Genomic DNA, 18505 nt, shown 5'->3' on the forward strand with positions numbered 1-18505 from the left:
TCCTATGCTCAGGCTGGTCTACCTAAATGCCAGGTCCGTAGCTAACAAGGCTCACCTTGTTCGTGACCTAGTGGAGAGTGAGCACGCGGACCTGGCTTGCATCACGGAAACCTGGCTGGGCCCAGAGGGTGGTGTCCCTCTGGTTGACCTCTGCCCGCCAGGTTTCCAGGTGCTGCACCAGCCTTGGGCCCATGGGAGGGGCGGAGGAGTGGCAGTAATCATCAGGGAGACCCTTAGCCCGCGAGAGACCACCGTCCCTCAGATAGCCGGGTGTGAGTCTCTCCTCCTGAGATACGGCCCAGGGGCGCAGTTGGGCCTGCTGCTGGTGTACCTACCACCTAATCGTGCAGCGGCAGCCCTGCCCAAGCTACTCGATGTCCTCTCAGGGTTGGTGGTTGAATTCCCAAAACTCATGGTCTTGGGCGACTTTAACCTACCGTCCCTGGGAGGATCGTCTGAACTAGCTCGGGAGTTCATGGCTTCCATGGCGGCCATGGACCTGTCGCAAATAATTTCTGGACCGACTCATGAGGGAGGCCACACCCCCGACTTGGTGTTCTTGTCTGGACGGTGGTGTGATGATATCGGTGGGGGCGCCACGACCGTTACGCCCCTGTCATGGACCGATCATCACCTCCTATGGCTAGACTTCCCCTTTGCCACCCCCCGCCGTGGGTGCACGGTGCCAACCAGATGGTACCGCCCTAGGCGCCTAATGGACCCTGATAGGTTCCAGGCAGCGCTTGGGAACCCACATGCACTCCCTGCTCACAGCTTGGCGGACGCCTTAGTGGAAGCCTGGGAAAGGGCAGCCACGGAGGCTCTGGACCGAGTTGTACCCCTGCGGCCCCTGACCCGGCGCAGATCCCAGCGAGCCCCATGGTTCACCACGGAGCTCCGGGAGATGAAGCGTCGGAGATGGGGCCTAGAGAGCCGTTGGAGATCCAGTCGATCCAAATCCGACCAATTGCGACTAAGAATCCTCACCAGGTCTTATCTCGCAGCGATAAGGGTGGCGAAATCCAACTACTTTTCCACCCTCATCGCGTCCGCAGATAATCGCCCGGCTGCCTTGTTCAGAGTGACTCGCTCCCTACTGAACCAAGAGGTGAGGGAGGAACCCTTACAGGGTCGAGCCGAGGAATTCGGTCAATATCTGTTGGATAAAATCGCTCGGATTCGAACCGGCCTGGACTCCAACTGGGCAGAGTTGGAGGAACAGGACATGGACAGTCTTGTCGACGTCATCTGGGAGGAATTTGATCCTGTGACTCCGAAGGAAGTGGACAGGATTATGAGGAGGTTGAGCTCCTCCAAATGCTTACTGGACCCGTGCCCTTCCTGGCTGGCTTATGCAGCTCGAGAGGGGACACGAGGCTGGTTTCTGGCGGTCATCTCTGCTTCTCTGAGTGAGGGTCACTTCCCCACCGCCTTGAAGGAGGCGGTGGTGAGACCTCTCCTCAAGAAGCCCACCTTGGACCCAACCTCATTGAATAACTTTCGTCCAGTCTCCAACCTTCGCTTCCTTGCGAAGGTTGTTGAGAGCGTGGTGGCGCATCAACTTCCTCAGGTCCTGGATGAAGCGGTTTATCTAGACCCGTACCAATCGGGCTTCAGGCCGGGCTACAGCACGGAGACGGCATTGGTCGCTCTGATGAATGATCTCTGGAGAGCCCGGGACAGGGGCCATTCCTCTGTCCTAGTCTTATTAGACCTTTCGGCGGCTTTCGATACCATCGACCATGGTATCTTGCTGTGGCGCCTCAGGGGACTGGGAGTGGGAGGCACGGTTCTGCGGTGGTTCTCCTCCTTTCTCCAGGGTCGCTCGCAGTCGGTGCTGGCAGGGGGACAGAGGTCGACCCCGAGGCCTCTCATTTGCGGAGTCCCACAGGGGTCGGTCCTCTCGCCTCTCCTGTTCAACATCTACATGAAACCGCTGGGTGAGATCATTCGTGGTTTTGGAGTAGGGTACCATCAGTATGCTGATGACACCCAGCTTTTCATCTCAACTCCAAACAGCATCAGTGATGCCCTCGACGTGATGTCCCGCTGCCTGAAAGCGGTCCGGGAATGGATGGGGAGGAACAGGCTTCAACTCAACCCGGACAAGACTGAATGGCTGTACGTACCGGCAAGCCAGGATACTCAGATCATTCCATCCCTTAACATCGGGGATGAGTTATTACCCCCTGTTGATAGGGCCCGCAACCTGGGTGTCCTCCTAGACTCGCAGCTATCCCTGGAAGATCACATAGGAGCTGTGACCAAGGGGGCCTTCTCCTGGGTTCGACTAGTGTGCCAACTACGACCTTATCTGGACCTGGATGCCTTACGTACAGTCACCCATGCACTTGTGACCTCTCGCCTAGACTACTGTAACGCTCTCTACATGGGGCTGCCCTTGAGAGCCACTCGGAAGCTTCAACTGGTGCAAAATGCAGCTGCACGGACACTTTTGGGGGCCTCCCGATACTCCCATATCACACCTCTCCTCCGTGAGCTGCACTGGCTTCCGGTTGCCTTCTGAGTGAAATTCAAGGTGCTAACAATGACATACAAAGCCCTACATGGCATGGGTCCGGACTACCTACGGGAGCACCTTCTGCCAACGTCAACACCCCTCCGTCCTGTGTGCTCCCACAGAGAGGGCCTCCTCAGGGTGCCACCGCTCAAGGAATGTCGGCTGGTGGCCCCCAGGGGGAGGGCATTCTCAGTGGGTGCGCCAACCCTCTGGAACTGCTTGCCTACCGAAATCCGGATGGTCCCCAACCTCCGCACCTTCCGGCGCGATTTAAAATCTTACCTGTTCCAGCAGTCCGGCCTGGCCTGATAGCTCTTGGGGTCTCAGTTGTTTTTACTATTGTTTTTCACTATTGTTCAATCTGTATACCTACCTTACTCTGTACACTGCCCCGAGTCCCTCGGGAGAAGGGCGGTATATAAGAACAAATAAATAAATAAATAAATAAATAAACAGAAGAAATAAATCTGTTCCCTTTGCAAAGCAGATAGACAATTCAGCATCCAACACCAGCAGGAACATGCTAGTGAGCTAATAAATTGATGAACTACAATACCAAGCTATTTCTAGAAATGGGGGGTGGGGGGTTAGCATTTTTAACAATAGGTTACAGCAATTGTACAGTACAGTAAAAAGGATTCCAAAGTAGATGCAACCAGTGTGCGAAATCACACGGGCATAAAGGGAGCATATGAAGAGCCATGGTGGCGAAGTGGTTAGAATGCAGTATTGCAAGCTAATTATGCGGAATGCCAGCAGTTCGATCCTGACCTGCTTAGGGTTGACTCAGTCTTCCATCCTTTCGAGGTTGGTAAAATGAGGTCTAAGATTGTTGGGAGCAATATGCCGACTCTGTAAACTGCTTAGGGAAGGCTGTAAAGCACTGTGAAGCTGTCAAGCCCTGGGCAAATCAGGAGATTCAGGCAGTTCAAATGAGTATAAAGGCTTATTGCAAGCTTAAGGAAGACAGGCTTTCTAGGTGGGCTGCACTTAGATCTCTTGCGGTCACATAGGGACTCGTGACTTATGACATATTTGACCCCTCCCACGGGCTTAGCCTGTTCATCTCCGGTATATACGTCTAAGTGCTATTGCTATTGCTTGTGCTATTGTGGATCACAAAATTTCTTTCTACATTGCTATCTCAATTGTTGTAAATGATGCTGACGAGCGAACAACCTTTCCCCCCCCCCACCCAGCTACTAAATAGTGCAGCTTGAATTATGCTTGGAAATGTAAATAGATCTGTTACAGCATTTGTACTTATAATAAAGGCAGCAAGATCACATCTCAACAGCAAATCAGTTTGACATGGCAATTATGCGCTTTAAAAAATTGCAAGAAATGGTGTATATATATGTATTGCTGCTTTTCTTGGTAAATTTGATCCCTTTGATGATTGCAGGATTCTGGTGTTGATTGCCAGTGAACCTTTGCCAGGCTTGTGAGGAAAGCATATTTTGCTCAAGACAAAAGTGCATTAAAAGATTGGGGGGGGGAGTAAAGTCTTGGAATGCCTGACACAAAGCTTCCAACAGTGTTTTGGTTAATGCTTGCCACAAACAGGGTAGAATGCCGTTTTGCCAATATGTTGATTCTCTTCCCCTGGCAAGAACTGAATTAAAATGTCCATATGCAGTTTGGAAGAAGGATCTTGTTTAGGTAGGAACCTCAATTTGCTCCTCAAATTTTGCAGATGTTTTCTTTTGGTGTTGCTGATTACAGTACTGTTCTTAGCAAGCAGCAATTCCAGACTGCTTCCTCATGAGTTGTCTGTTTATACCTATTTTCAAAGTTGGACAGTGTTCAAAGAAGGGAAAGATCCCTTGAGAAAAATGACCTTCCAGCTATTAGTGGCAAAGCATCACAAATTGAAGAACAGTGCTCATATCTTAAAGTTGAAATCCACTTGTCTATGTTAAATGTTTTTGGACTTTGTGAATTGAATTCATGGAAGGAGGCTCAGAAGAGTTCTTAACTGTGCCAGTTCAGAAGTTTGAGTCCAGTGAGGTTTATTCTCAAACCTGCAGAGTTCTATTTTATAACCTGTCATCTATTTTATAATTATGAACTGACAAAAAAAAATTTAAAGAGCAAGAAATTGCTTTTGATTTTTTTTGAAGAAAAAGACAATGAATTTCACTATTTGTTTTTGCTTTTTTTCTCCATATGGATTCCATTTTTATTCTATATGGATTGCACTTCACTTACTATGAAGTGGCCAAAAACTGGTTTTGTAAGAGTTTTTTTTTCCTTTTATTACACAATCATCTATTGAATCTGTAGCCTCCTTGGCTTCTTCACTTCAGTTAAATTCACAAGAAAAATGTACAGGAACTCCTTAGGTCAGGGGTCGGCAACCTCGGCTCTTTTATGACTCGTGGACTTCAACTCCCAGAATTCCTGAGCCAGCTATGCTGGCTCAGGAATTCTGGGAGTTGAAGTCCACGAGTCATAAAAGAGCCGAGGTTGCCGACCCCTGCCTTAGGTGATCATTAGATAATAGTAAAGTTAAGCACAAATGGCATTTCTAAAAGAAATTATATGGAAATTCTGAACACTTTGACATCTAAATCAGTCAAAAATGAATCAAATCTGCGGAAAATTTCCAGGACAATGTTTGCATTTCTAATTTTCTCAAACAAAAAACACCCCACAGGCAAAAAAAATCACTTTCAAAACCACTTTCATCTATGGTAAAGTACTGTCATTCTCACTGGAAAGGTAGATTTTGTTTCCCAGTGTCCTTTGCAACGGATCATAAAATAACAACATGAGCATGATACAGGGGAAAAAAGTGTTAAAATGGACCAATGATTTTTGGCTACAGGAGATATTATAGTTTAACATTCTGCCATAGAAACTAGTACATCAGGGATAAAGGTCCCTGGATAATACCAGGCTGTGCAGTCCTTTTAATCAAGGAGTATCTTTATTCCTTTAATTTAATCAAGGAGTATCTTCAACATGGATCATTTGATCTTCATAAAACTTTAGTAGCTTGAAGGGAAATTCCAAATGTTAACACATCCAGGTTGATGAACTTTTGCAACTTTTAGAAGTTCGCTTTCCGTGCATTTTCAACCATTCTTTTTCTAGTTCTCTGCTTTCTGTTGATGCAGAATGGCCGCCAAACCTATAAATAAGTGTTCTGGTGCTAAATATAGAAGCTGCTGAAACAGGCTGTGATCTGTTTATTTAAGTTGTGCTTCCACGAGAACCTGCCAGTATCAAATCTCACCCTGCTTTATTCCAGTTGTGCTGTGGCCACCTAAGAGAGGGCCACTGGTTGAGTAGCTGCAGTGGGTCAGTTGAAGGATGGCATATTTCTGCATCTCAGCATATAAACTACTCTGAAAGCATCAATTTCATGAGCCTTTTTCTGCCATTTTTCAGACCAATAGTAGACCACTCGGTGTAAGAAAGCTAGTAATACACATTATGAATAGCCATCACGTGTTTACCAACTCTGATAAGAATGATTCAGTCCTAACCCTCCCAATTCAGATATCCCAAAGTATGCATTGCATAAATAAATAGTTATCAAGCATTAGGCCTCTGAGAAACAGTTTAGATTTGCTTCAATAAATGCACAGGTTAGGAAAAGATTCAGCTTGATTTTGACTCCATCAGGGAAGAGGAAAGGAAAGGAAGACAGAAGGAAGAGAAGGGAAAATATGTATTTTTTCTACAGTGCTTATCTCAATAAAGTTTGGTCCAAATCTTCTTGTGGAGTCTGTTTTTTCTGATCCAGTCAACCTCAACCAGCTGATAATAAAGCAATTTGCATTGTGGAGGGAACTTGGTTCCTTCTGCGAAAGAAGAGGAGACTTGATTTGCCTGAACAAAGCAATCTGGGTGGCCTTTAACAGCCATGAAAGATTCTTTCAACTCTGACCCATAGTTGAAGGTTTTTCTGGTTGTGGAGCTTCAGGGTTGCCTACACTGAGACATTTCAAGGCAGTTCAGTGCTGTATGGCTTCAATGTGCAGGCTGGGATTTCCTGCAAGATGAGTTACTTAAGGGAACCAGAGCAATTGAGTCTGGAAGATCTTGGAGGGATGAAGTTTTGGCAAGCAATGCCTGTTCTTCACGCTTGCCAAAGCTTTGAGTGAGTGGTGTGGAAAAACCTGCAGGACGGGCAGTTTTGGCACGTACCATGAGATTGCCTTCAGTGTTCCCTCAAGCCTCTCAGCCCAATACGCTTTCAGCATGTGCCAAGGGCATTCTAGGCTGGTCGCCTTCAGTTTGCATTGCAAGCAATCTGGCTATGTTCACCAAAGCCATCCAACCAAGAAACTCTTCAGTCAGCACAGTAGGAGAAGGCTAAGGAGGATTCTGCAGCCAAGCAAGGCAAAGCAATATGGTTGCTTTGCTTCGTTCTTAGAAGCAAAGGGACAACGTTGCTTCACAAAACACTCTTAAGGGGGTGCTTTGTTTAGAACCTTCATTCAAGCAAGACACGTATTCAAAGCTTGGCCGAGTTCCCTCCAGTATATCACTTTCTGCTTCTTTGTGTCAGCAGTTTACTGTCCAACTGGGTACTGCAATGTGCAGTCAGACATGCACCCAGGGGAAAAAAGCAAAATACCTTTTTGGCTATGTCCTGATCAAGTCAGCTTGCTCTCTTGCAGGTTTCATAACAGCCACGTATACCAGGAAAGACGTGGGAAAACGGTGTATCCTTCTGCCCTGTTGCTCCTTAAATTCTATCGATCCACTGCTGTGCCTTGACTCCTCAACCGTGTTGAGAGGGATCAATTTAACTGTTCTCTTCCTCCCAATCTTCGAATAACAGAATAATAGAATTGAAAGGGACCTTGGAGGTCTTCTAGTCCAGCCCCCTGTTCAAGCAGGAGACCTTATGCCATTTCAGACAAACGGTTGTCCAATCTCTTCTTAAAAACCTCCAAAACTTCTAAAGGCAAGCCGTCTCAACGTTACCTGGCTATGTTGTACTAAAAATAGATTTCTGTCCAGAGTTGCTGGGAATCTGGCGGCCTATAAATTCAATAATAAATAAATAAGGAAAGTGTATTACAATGTTTGTATATTTGATAGACTAAGCCCTCATTTGCACACTCAAATTATCCCATCATGATTATGGACCATTGACTGTAATTACAATGTACCCATCTCCACAGGGTACCACTGGAAAAGACAAGCTGTGCCTAATTTTTTGAAACAATGCATCTCCCACTCCAGCACATATTATCCAAATGATCGTCTTTTCTTTATGGGAATATAGCAATGATCAATATCTCTTTCCTGAGGATAGGCACGATATTGCTGGAACTTGCTCTGATCGTGTAGAACAGACATGTCAAACACAAGGCCCGGGGGCCGTATCCGGCCCGCGAAGCCATCCTGGAAACAGTGAGGGAACGGCCCCCACTGCCTTGGCCCTGGCCCAGAGACCCTCCTTCTGCCAGAGACCCTCAGATCTGTCCCACTCCTGCCCAGGCCCCCATAGGCACCCTTGATGCCAACGATGTAGAGCTGGCCACGCCCACCCAGTTGGCCACGCCCACCCGGCCCCCTGAGGGCAACCACAATGCTGATGCGGCCCTCAATGAAATTGAGTTTGACACCCCTGGTGTAGAAAAAGCTTTCAGAACTTTTAGATAGTGGGAAGATTGAATTTTGATAATAGAAACACACTGCACACTTATTTTCACTAGTAGTTGTCCAGCTCCAGGAGCAATTAAATAAATAAATTTCTCAGTATAATCTCAATTAGTTACCAATAAAAGTTTGGTAATTAACACAGGAATGGTTTAAAGAAATTTTCCCCTCTGCCAGTCAGATTTTGAGAAGTTTTCAGCTACACGTCTATACAAGTGCTGGCTACTTCTAAAACTGATGTGTTCAGAAATGTGGCATAACTCGTTCAGAGAATTCTGAGCAGATGACGATGCTGTTTGATAAAACGGCAATTTTACTTGATTTATGATTATTATTGCAAGAAAGAAAAACAAGTGGGCCAGCCACGCAGGCTCTCCTGGTTCCTGAGGCTCTGCTGTGTCTTGTGGCCAAACAAGGAGCAAACACATTGGCTCTTGCATCCTCTGAAGTGATGTCATTGCCGGTCTCCTTCCAGAAAAGATGACATGACGACGGTTAGGCTCTGCCATGTAAACAAGAGGTTACAGCCAATGCACATGAAGTTGATGGAGCCTCTTCCTAGCTAACAATCCAAATGGCATTTTCAGCCTCCCTTCCTTTCTTCTTGTGCCTTGTAATTTCTGATTGCAGACCATATGGTCCTTGACTTCGGGTAGTTGCTGCAATGGTTTCCTAGAGTGTGTAAAGTCAATTGTAAAATGAAGCGCTTGCAGACTCTTTGGGATCTTTTTTTTTAATGTGTTTGTTCCACTGATTATGATCAATTAACAGGCAACAACAACATATGCTTGAATTCTGACATTCTGGAATCCATTAAAGGAACTATAAGCCCTACAGGTCAGAGACTCAGTTGCAAGAAGGCAGCACAATGGAGACCAGGCCATGCAATTAGTGGCCCTCCAACGTTTTTTTCTGTGACTCATTGGGGGCATCGAGGGGGCATTTGTAAAATTAGCAGACAACACCAAGCAGAGACAAATGGCTAATACTGTAGAGAAAAAAAGAGAAGATTCCAGAAGACCTAGACAAGTTTGAGCAGTCAGCAGAAATTAATATGACGGATGTTAACAGGCTTATATAAAGTATATGGGTTTGAAAGGCACAAGTACAGGATGGAGAAACATGGCTTGGCAATTATATGGATGAAAAGCATGTGAGTGTATTTGCTGACCACAAATGAATGCATAATTGTGTCACTGTACTCTGCCCTGGTCAGACCCCCTTTGGAGTACTGTTTTCAGTACTGGGCACCATCATTCAAAAAGTTCAATTACAAATCTGAGTTAGTTCAAAGATGGCCACCAAGATGGCGAAGGGTCTGAAAACCACGCTTTAGAATATATGATTAAAAGACATTTAGCTTAAAGAAAAGGTGAGGCGGTGGGGAGAGAGATAATAGCAGTTTTCAAATATCTGAAGGGTTGTCACTCAGAAGAGAGCAAGACCAGGCCAGTGGTCTAAACCACAAGGAGATACTGCAGGAATTTTCTGATTACAGTATATGGACTGTCATCCAGTGAAATGTTTTATCATATGATGCAGTGAATTCTTCTTCTTGGGATGGCTTCCAACAGACCTGGATTGCCATCAGTTTAAAAGTGCAGTGTTTCACAACCCTGGCAACATTATGATGTGTGGACTTCAACTTCCAGAACTCCCTAGAGAGCATGCTGGGAATTCTGGAAGTAGAAGTCTACACAACTTCTAGAGTCAAAAGGTGTCAGAGTTGAGAAACACTGCACTAGTGGATCCAACACTGAACATCAGGTTGAATTAGAAGACCTTTAAGGTCCCTTCCACCTTGACGATTCAATGATTCCGACAGATTTTGCCCCCCAAATACTCCTCTGCCTCTGGACAGGTTTTACCTGACAATGGAACACTTTTATTTGTGGAAATGAGTTTCCATATCCAGTCACTAGCATTTGCCTGAGACCCTGAAAAACAATACACAACACAGCAACTAAGCAATCTGCCCAATTAGTGTTTGCCTTCCTGTGTTTTGTGTCAGCATTTATTTAATTTATTTTAATAAATGTACGTGACCACCCAGCTGCAACTTTGACCAGCTACAATTAAAAGACGCAACAAACTAACAAATGAACCTAAAAACCACAACACACAACACAATACCACACCACTGTGGCCAATCATAGCAAGTTTACACTTCAGACCTATTTATCAGACAGGTTCCTCAAATGTCTTAACCAGTGTATTTTTGTGCAGAAGCTCAGTTTTTAAGGCCAACAGGGTCAAGGCCGTCTAAATCTCAGGCAGACTGTGCTGTTCCAAAGGGAGGCACTGTGAAAGAAAAGACAGGCTTTCTGTAACCCCTGTTTCATAGAAGAGACACAAAGTGTATTTGTGAGATGGGCAGAGATAATCAGATACAAGCGGTCCTCCAAGTAACCCAATCCAAGTAGTGGTGTTATAGGGGCTTACTGTGGTGTGTGCATATCTACCTGTGTTATTGCATTCTGGACCAAGTGTAACTTCTGGATGTTTTTTTTTTAATGCAGCTCTGTGTCAAATGCATTGCAATAGTCCACTAGGGAGTAACCAAGTCATTTAGTAAATCACACCAGACTGCTTTTCCAGTCCATCCCTTCCTTGGAGGAACTGGTCATCTTGAATAAACAGTTCAGGTGCGGAAGCCACTAGTGATCTCATTTGATTCCTAAAGCCCAGCTTTATTAACAGGATCTCAGAAGCGGTAATCAATAATGTAGTGTCTCTGGAAGTCCTCAAGGCCACCCAAATGACTATAGTCAGTGCCTTGAGATCATGGTTAGTGTTACATTCAAAACCTGAGTTGGCACTTTTCTGAGAGAGGAAAACCCCCTCTGTTCTCAGCACAGCAGGGGGCTGGACAGCTCCAGGGGGGCTGGACAGCTCCAGGCTATAACCGCTTTGGCGGGAAAGCCTGAATAGAGCGAGTCGTTGACAGCCCCAGGGCATGGTCAGCTCTGGCGGGAAGCCAGGGTTTAAATCCATTGGCCACCTGCACTGGCGGGAAGCCCAGGGTTAAATCTATTGGTCACCATTCACCTGGGCAGGTATAAAGAGATGCCAGGTAACCCCTTTGCTCCAGCTTCATTTTCTGACTCAATAAAGTAATACTACCCAGCTCAAGTGTCCGCCTCTCCGTACAACCACGCGACATTGCAACCACCAATAAAGATAGTAACCTCTACATTTTCCATTTGCAAGATCTTTCTTTTTGGAGGGCATAAATAGTCACATATGCTCATAGGTTGGCTAAGAAAAACAGGTGGAATAAGTAAGAAAACCACATACATTTGTATTTTAATTCTGCTGATTCCACATGGTACGATTATTAGTCTGTTGATGATGCAAATGACGTATTTGCTATTCCAGACAGCATAGAAAAAGATCTGTGGAGATGAAAAAAGGTTTGGTGTTATGATTATATGCACTCTCTGTCCTTTACACAGATGCTTCCTTAGCTCATCTGAAAACTTAAATGGGTTCACACAGCATACTAAACCATCATATATTTTCTTTACAATGGCATGTAAACTACAGTTCATCACTATAATTTACACGCCATAGTTTACAATTTAGCAAGCTGTGTGAGGAAAAACAGCCAAATGTGGTTTATCCAATAAAGCATGGTTTATGAAACCATGGCTTAAAACAATATCTGACACACATAATTCTGTTTGGTGTCATGAAAATGTTCTGGATTGGGCAGAAGATTAGCAAAACCAGAAGTCTGCAACAGGTTTCAGCAAAACCAAGGGAACAAACTATGTCTCTCCAGGAACCTGAGACAGGGATCTGGCGCCAAGCATTATCTGCATGCAGTGGAATAAATGACTCAGATGTGCATTACCTCATTGGGTCATGCAACTTTGGAAGATTACTTCTTAAAGAAAATGCACACAAGCATAATTCTCTGGAACTGCTTCATTCAAGGAAGTGCCTTCTACAAACCAGCTGCATGCCTTTTTCTCAGTTCTCTTTTAGGGCGTCCATTACTGAAAGCCATTTTCCTGGGCTGCAAGTTGACCTTGTTGCATCTCTTTCATGCATAAAAATAAACATAAGTCAACAGTAATATACAGGGTGGAAACACCTTGCCAAGCAACATCCCCAAGATTCTTGGCTGAAAAGTGCCTTTTATCTTGGGGCCCAGAAACAGATTTGCCCTGATTGAAAAACTGCTTGTACTTTGTACTTGGCCTTGCTTTAAACACTGTCCCTGTGGTATGATTATTTATTTATTTCTCTGAGCTATTCCCAACATGGCTGGGCATGCTTTAGTTTTTGAAGGTAAAAGGTAAAGGTAAAGGTTCCCCCGCACATGCGTGCTAGTCGTTTCCAACACTAGGGGCCGGTGCTCATCTCCATTTCAAAGCCGAAGAGCCAGCGCTTGTCCGAGGACGTCTCCGTGGTCATGTGGCCGGCATGACTAGACGCCAAAGGTGCACGGAACGCTGTTACCTTCCCACCGTAGTGGTCCCTATTTTTCTACTTGCATTTTTTACGTGCTTTCAAACTGCTAGGTTGGCAGAAGCTGGGACGAGTAACAGGCACTCACTCTGTTACACAGCACTCGGGATTCGACCCACCAAACTGCCGACCATTTGATTGACAAGCTCAGCGTCCTAACCCACTGAGCCACCGCATGCATCCCTTGTAGTTTTTGAAGAGGAAAAGTTAATTTGGAGTCTGCTTGTACAGCTGCTGGCAATTCCTTAAAGTAACTCCATCTATTGCCATGATCAGTTGGGAGGAGAGTTACTACCGTACTTGTACACCCATGCACACACCCAAGTGCTGTACGACTTTTTTTTTCTCTTTTCTGCTTTTGAGATTGAGCATAAGTTATCCACTGATTACAAAGAAAAAATAAAGTATATGCTAATAAAATATCAAAGCACATAATTTAATTGTGCCAGTACTGTATTATTAACTCAGTCGCACAGATTTCTTGGCTAGTATGGTAGAATTAAAATCAACATAAAGCAAAATCAAATATTATATTATTATTATTATTATTATTATTATTATTATTATTATTATTATTATTATTGCAATATTGCAGTAATGGCATAATATTAATATGCTAATATTGCATCATTATTATTACTATTTCTTTAATTTGCTTTTTGTTGGTTTTAATCCTGTGTTTGCTGCCAAGAGTCACAATGGCAAGATGGGTGGCTGTAAAAAAAATAAATGATTAGTTAGGAAGGGAGCTAGTTTATATCCTGTGTTTCCTTCCAACAGCAAGACAACATATGTGGGGCTCTCCTCTCATTTTACCCTCACAAGAACGAGGTAGGTAGGCTGGGCTGAAGAAAGAGTGACAGATGGACTTGAACTTGAGTCTTCACAGTCCCAATCTGACATCTTAAACACTACACTACATTGGACACCACCATCACTAAAAGTCAAAGGCTAAAATATCTTGCTACAGTATTAAAATCGGAATTAGTTATTATAATGGAACACCCAAGGCATAGCATTAAAATTCCATTCTTTTTAAGGTCTCCTTTCTTAAAAAAAAGGAAAAAAATCACAAAATTTGCTTCCACTTTGTCTTGTGAGCTCAAACCCATAATGGTAATTGCAACAACATCTGAAAGTACGTTCTGGATCTACTTCCTTAATTATGAGTCAATGTAAATTCTAAAATGAAGATGAGATTTAATTCAATTTACTTTCAGGAATTAACATGATGCATATGTATATCAATAAGGGACGCGGTGGCTCAGTGGGTTAGGACGCTGAGCTTGTCGATCAGATGGTCGGCAGTTTGGCGGGTCGAATCCCGAGTGCCGCGTAACAGAGTGAGCGCCTGTTACTCGTCCCAGCTTCTGCCCACCTAGCAGTTCGAAAGCACGTAAAAATGCTAGTAGAAAAATAGGGACCACTACGGTGGGAAGGTAACAGCGTTCCGTGCGCCTTTGGCGTCTAATCATGCCGGCCACATGACCACGGAGACGTCCTCGGACAAGCGCTGGCTCTTCGGCTTTGAAACGGAGATGAGCACCGGCCCCTAGAGTCGGAAACGACTAGCACGCATGTGCGGGGGAACCTTTACCTTTACCTTTTATGTATATCAAAGCCTCCCCTGGTCTTATTCCTACATTTTTGGATTCCTTTTTTTTCAAAAATCCACTAGATAAAGAAGTCCTACTTTTTTCTTGGACATCTATAACCTGAAGCCCAGGGCTTTTTTTCTCATAGAACGCTCAGAACAGAGTTCCGGCACCTTTTTTGGATGGAATCTTGTAGGGTAGGCAAAGCGGGTTGTATGACATATGTGAGTTCCGGCACCTTTTTCTTTTACAAAAAAAGCACTGCTGAAGCCTATGAGAAATCCAGCACAGGGAGTTCTCAACTTACCACAGTTCATTCAGTGAACATTTGAAATTACAATGGCACTAAAAATGGTAACTTATGGCCATTTTTCACACATACCACCATTGTACCATGGTCACGTGATCAAAATTTGGACATTTGGCAACTGGAATGCACTCTTGATTGCCCAATCTCAATTTCTCAGGTTGGGAATCAGTCCCCAAACTATATTCTACACTTCTAATCTACAATTAAGATTAATGCTAAATTTCTCCTCTTTTCAGCTATCTATGACTAACGAGTGTGCTCAGTTTCCATTGGGTTATTTTGAGAGAGGAACTGCTCCCTGTTAGAGCTTTTTTTCTTTTTTGCAGTTTTATTATACTTCCACAATGCTGTGTCCCCCAGGGATAACAGGGCAATTTCTTTAATGACCCTTGTTTACTCCATTTCCATTGGTAACCAACAACTGAATTCATTATTTAGGAAACTTAGTATGCCTTCTATTATATTCTTGAGAAATATCACCAAACTCCTGAGAAACCAGTGATTTCTACACAAAAGATAGTTTGAAGTACCATTGCATCTCTAGTTAAATTCCTGGGTTTTCTTAGATCAATATACCAGGGTTGAATGAAAAGAAATGCTGACCATGTTACAAGTTGCTAAGAGTTGGCAGTAACATCAGAAGACTTCTGAGAAGTCTTTTAGCATCTGTTCTTTCACTTTAGCACAGAGGTCCCCAACCTTTTGGGCACCAGGGACCGGTTATGTGGAGAGAGGTTTTTCCGCGGATCGGAGGGGGCGTGGTTTTGTGTGCTGCCTGCATCCCACAGATGGGGCTTTGCTTGTTTGTGCGGCCCAGCTGCTGGCATGCTGTGGCCTGGTACTGGTCCACGGACCGGGGGTTGGGGACCCTGGCTTTAGCAGATGTTCAATAAATGAAGCTGACATGGTCTCATTGTCCCCGCTGTAAATAACTTAAAGGAGAGCACACCATTGAACTGGTGGCCACTGACACCAATTTACAGCCCTGAAATATGAAAGGGAAATATGAGAGGGAATGGTCTGGTTGAAACTTTGATCTTACCTATATTCCTAAAGTAAAAGTTTGTGAAGATGCCTTATGTTTGATTTCTGCAATGTAGTCAGCAGATCTTCAAATTCATTTGTTTTAAGAGGAAGCTGTAGTAAAGATAGTTCTTGACTTACAACGGTACATTTAGCAACCATTCAACGTTACAACGGCACTGAAAAAGGTGATTTGGGACCGTTTTTCACACTTACTACCGTTGCAGCATCCCCACGGTCACACAATCAAAATTCAGATCTTTCGCAACTGAGTCATATTTACGATGGTTGCAATATCTTGGGGGTCCTGCGATGTCTTCTTGTCACTTTTGGCAAGCAAAGCCAATAGGGAAGTCAGATTCACTTAAGAACTGTACTGCTAACTTAACAATGGCAGTGATACATTTCACAACTGTGGCAAGAAAGATCATAAAACAGGGCAAAACTCACTTAATAAATGTTTCTCTTAGCAACAGAAATTTTGGGCTCATGTCCTCTGGCTTAATGTCTATCCAAATAAGCCCCTGGCCAAAAAGAGTTCCTGACGAAAAGGGGATGTTTGAATTGGAGCTTGCACATGCACAGTACTTGTCTAAAAATGTTCAACCACCTCTGCATTTATCTTGTTTATTTAACTACTGTTCAGCGTAGAATATCCATCTTGTTTCATCCCTTCAAAAACCAGAATAAAGGCTTTTAAGTAAATCACAAAGATTTATCTATTCTTCAAGAGATTAGAAAAGCTTCTTGTCACTTGAGAAAAGCAGATGGAAAATTGAAGCTGTTAGTGGCATCTAGTGGTACATCAGTTAAATGCAGCTTTAAATAAAATATCCTTTATTAACTTTGAATTGGCTCCAGTGTAAAAAGTAGTGTAATCATCACTATGGGGTCTAGTGTTTGTCATAATTGTTATCTGCTAATGAGCTTTATCTCTAGTTTTTCTTTCAAGGTGCCATTTTTGTCCATCTCTGCCATTTCTGTCTTCACATGGTAAATTAGGATGAGACTGAGACCAACTCATCTGGTGACAAAGCAGTTAAATGGGACCATTTCAACCTGAACTTGCTCAGTTCAACTTGACTTTTGGTACATTATTTTGCACTACCACTTTTTCAGCTTCAATTTCTCATATCAGCGTCACTATCTTTTTCAAAGGATAAGCTTAGTCATGATTTAAGATCTGAAAAAACAGAAAAAACAAAACTCTTGTCAGAATCATAAAGTGGTATGTGGTACTGTAATCAGGCTTATGGAAATTAAGTATATGCTATGGTTTTAGGTCCCTGATCTGAGGTTTGTTGTTTTGAACTCAGAATATTTCTTTATTGCTTTGGGTCTTCTCAAGACTGATTACGTTTGCTTTGCTGGATTCCATGTTTGGGGGACGGGGGCGGTCATCCTGTCTATTTGTTCCCAAGGAAAATATGAAAGATTAATTGGGATATCTACCCACATAATGGCCAATATATTTATCATATTCTGATACATATTAAGTAGATCATGTTAAACACAGACATGACTGTTGTACCTTACACGGTGGGAAGTGGCTGGATATCTTACCCCAAAGCCATTTGGAGAAGTAACAAATATTGTTTCATGCAAGGGTGAGATTATTCATACCTTCTCAGGGCAGCATTACGGCTAACAGTTCATAAAAATCTACCTCTCCTTGGCTGACATATGCTTGGCAGCAACTAAGAGACTCCCCATGAGGAGGACAACTATGGGATATCTTAAAATTTGCACAGAATATATGGTCTTGCTTAAAAGTGTATGTGCCTTATAATTTGTGGGTTGTGACCCAAAAGGGATGAGTCATCCACAGAGACCAGAAGGCTAACTCTGGTTTCAAGAATGGTATGAGAAATAGCACTCTTGAGGCTTTTTGGCAAGTTGTGCGTCTGAATCTCCTACACAGTCTTCCCAGTACATGGGCCATCAACTTTGTAAAATATCAGTATGAGAGCCTTCCATAAGCAGCTCACCTTGCTTTTTTGGCCATGGAGGATAGGAATTAAGGGAGATGACATCAACAGACCTGGAAGACACCTGGTCAAGGAAGGCTGTGTAAATTGAATAAAATATCCCTTCTCTACCTTGCATTAACAGGGGGCACAATGGCTCAGTAGTTCAGATGCTGAGCTTGTCAGCAGAAAAGCTGACAGCCTGAGCACTGTGCGATGTGGGTGAGCTCCTGGTACTTGCTCCAACCCCTGCCAACCTAGCAGTTTGAAAGCATGCAAATGCAAGTAGATAAACAGGTACCACTTTGGCGGGAAGATTACTGCATTCTGTATGTTCATGCTGGCCACATGAGGAAAACGTCTTTGAGACAACACAGATTCCCTCAGCTGAGAATCAGAGATGAACACCACCCCCTTGAGCCAGTCACTGTTGGACAGGGGAAACCTTTAAGTCCACCTTTCATTATCCCATATGGTTTTAAGTGTTTACATACCCTGAATCACAGGCCAAGGTGAAATCGCCCCTGTAAATCATAGCATTTCCAAAAATCTGCTCAAATTGGAAAGGCATAATTTTTTAAGATATACTGTATATTTATTCCAGTGTTTTTCTGATTTCATCTCTCAGCAGTGACTGTATTTGTATATAACATTTTTTCCAGAGACATGAGGCAATCTGAAATGGCAATCTCAGATGGTGGAATCTGGCCCCTCTTCAAAATGGCAGGAGACAAAGAAGAGGAACAACAGGAAAGGGAAGGTTGGTAGATATATTGGGCCCAGACCTCTGGGAAGTTCAAATTTTGCTGAACCAACCAGAATGGAACAAACAAAGTAATAGAGTGGACTGAAATCCAAGGCTGATTCCAGCCAAAGATGGTGGCGGTGATGGTGGTATGTTCTACAGTTGATAATCAAAATGCAATATATTCCTATCTTATCTTTTTTATGGAGGTGAAAGTCTGGAAGGTATCACTTGGATCATTCA

General features: G+C 43.8%; 2 long non-coding RNA genes across 2 annotated transcripts; both read right to left on the bottom strand.

The window, feature by feature from the left end:
- Positions 1–7469: 7469 nt before the first annotated feature.
- Positions 7470–11512, bottom strand: LOC308667034. The gene is made up of 3 exons (XR_014026217.1): positions 11444–11512; positions 10321–10447; positions 7470–7522 (listed from the first exon to the last, which is right to left on the bottom strand). It is a non-coding gene; the product is annotated as an uncharacterized lncRNA (long non-coding RNA).
- Positions 11513–11525: 13 nt separating this feature from the next.
- LOC308667041 lies at positions 11526–16040 on the bottom strand. Its single transcript, XR_014026218.1, has 3 exons — positions 16001–16040; positions 15570–15664; positions 11526–11541 (listed from the first exon to the last, which is right to left on the bottom strand). It is a non-coding gene; the product is annotated as an uncharacterized lncRNA (long non-coding RNA).
- Positions 16041–18505: the final 2465 nt, after the last annotated feature.

The sequence above is a fragment of the Vipera berus genome (assembly GCF_964194415.1).
Source record: "Vipera berus genome assembly, chromosome: 1".
Classification (NCBI taxonomy): Eukaryota; Metazoa; Chordata; class Lepidosauria; order Squamata; family Viperidae; genus Vipera; species Vipera berus.